At 35.9% G+C, this 2342-nt stretch overlaps 1 pseudogene; it reads left to right on the top strand.

The window, feature by feature from the left end:
- The window catches only part of LOC107694060 (NEDD8-conjugating enzyme UBE2F-like), a 14553-nt pseudogene that overhangs the window by 5163 nt on the left and 7048 nt on the right, over positions 1-2342 (top strand).

Raw genomic sequence — 2342 nt, 5'->3', positions numbered from 1 at the left:
TATATTTATATTTATATTTATATTTATATTTATATTTATATTTATATTTATATTTATATTTATATTTATATTTATATTTATATTTATATTTATATTTATATTTATATTTATATTTATATTTATATTTATATTTAAGGGTGCATTAAAAAATCAAATGTAAGATTTTCACTTTAGCCATGGCATAAAGTCATTCCACTCAAGTCACACAGGTCCACATGTGATGCGAAATATTTTTACAGGGTCGCAAATAAGCATATACAGTAGGTAGAGAATAGAATCACCCTCCTTTAAAATAATCACATTTTGTTTCATTTTTCATTTCATTTTCATTTCATCCTGAAATGAAGACGGACACAGTTTTTGTTTTATCCATGTGTATTTACTCAGTGCAACTTATAACATCCAAGTGAAAGATATAAGATTGTTTTGTATGTTTGTATTTGTCAGCTGTTATGCAGATGTTAAATTTGAATTTTTGTGATTTAAGAACTATCATAAACATTATTATTCTTTCTGCAGATACTTGTAAAGTTACGTTTCCTGATGAAAACAAACTCTGTCACTTCCAGTTGGCCATTTCACCAGGTAATTCTGATCTCTTTTCTGAAAGGTTAAATTGTAAAAATCCATTAAATGCAGATGCTGTTTATCAGTATAAAAGTGTTCAGCTGACCTATTCATACCCGATATTAAAGGGATAGTTCACCCAAAAATGAAAATTACCCCATGAGTTACTCACCCTCAAGCCAAATGTATATGACTTTCTTCTTTCAGACGAATACAATTGGAATTATACTGTATAAAAAAAATGTCCTGGCTCTTCCATGCTTTATAATGGCAGTGAATGCCGGTCAAGATTTTGAAGCTCAAAAAAGTGCATCCGTCCATCATAAAAAGTGCTCCACACAGCTCCGGGGAGTTAATAAAGGCTTTCTTAAGAGAAACGATGCGTTTGTGTAAAAAAAAAAAAAAAATCCATATTTAAAACTTTATAAACCATAATCTCCTAACTTCCGCTTCCGTGTGTTCACGGGAGAGTGTCATTCCTGTGGATGACATAGGACGTAGGCATAACAAAAGCTCCAGTAAGAATATGTTAGTCTTGCGAGAACCAAGTTTTGTTTACAGCAAAGGAAAACCAGTCTCCTCTTGGCTTATATCAAAATCCGACATTTTTCTTTAAAAATCATAGTTTTTTAATTCTAATTTGTGACTGATGTTTCATTTTGCTTTCTAATCTGCGCTTCCGCATTCGTCACTTCTCACCGGAGCTTATACTACGCCTACGTCATACGCTGGAAAGCCACTCTCTTGTGAACATGTGTACAACAGTTAACAGAAGCAAGAGATTACAGTTTATAAAGTTTTAAATATGGATATTTTTCTTACACAAATGCATCGCTTCGCTTCAGAAGGCCTTTATTAACCCCCCGGAGCCGTGTGGAGTACTTTTATATGATGGATGGATGCACTTTTTTGGCTTCAAAATCTCGACCACCATTCACTGCCATTATAAAGCTTGGAAGAGCCAGGACAGTTTTTTAATATAACTCCAATTGTATTCATCTGAAAGAAGAAAGTCATATACACCTAGGATGGCTTGAGGGTGAATAGATTATGGGGTAATTTTCTTTTTTTGGGTGAACTGTCCCTTTAAGGCCTATTCACACAGTTTACAGGTATTTAAAATAAAACATTGTATACCTATGGACCCCTTCACATTGACATAACCTCATGAACCAATAAGATACTATCTTTTGATAATATAATAAGATATATATTAGTGCTGGGCGGTATACCGAATACCGGTGTTTATTTTTGTTATGATATGAATTTTTAAAATACCGCAATACCAGTGTATGTCGCTTAAACAACGTTCGGAACGCGACACTGTTTGAAAGGGGTCCCTTTTCACTGTTGCACTGTCGTGAGGGAACAGCTGTATGTGTTACTAAGCGTGAAAGTTCCGAAACTGAAGCTGTAGAACTAATAGAACGTGATGACACAGAAGAACTCATCCACAATATCCACATTGACCGCCACAAATATCCACCGCCCCCTCCCATCAGCTCCCGCGTCTCACACACACGAGCACGACTTTAGCACTAGATTTAGCAACTTTCAGACCCTTTTAGCGGCTTTTTTTCCATAGAATATTCATACTGACAAACCTAGCGACTTTTTTTTTTATAAACCTTAGCTATGGTTCAGTTGGAAGATTTCGCCTGTGCTGTCCCGCGAACGCGAGGTCTGACTTTCCTGGAGAAGTGTCACCTCTCTCGGCGTCTGTTCTGTGCAGTGAGCGGCAGAGAAGCAGCGCATTCAGTTGGCCGCACCGCAGC

The sequence above is a fragment of the Sinocyclocheilus anshuiensis genome, unplaced genomic scaffold, assembly GCF_001515605.1.
Source record: "Sinocyclocheilus anshuiensis isolate Anshui unplaced genomic scaffold, SAMN03320099.WGS_v1.1 scaffold2652, whole genome shotgun sequence".
Taxonomy (NCBI): Eukaryota; Metazoa; Chordata; class Actinopteri; order Cypriniformes; family Cyprinidae; genus Sinocyclocheilus; species Sinocyclocheilus anshuiensis.
Note: the sequence above shows the minus strand (reverse complement) of the source record. Positions and strands in the feature narration are given on the sequence as shown.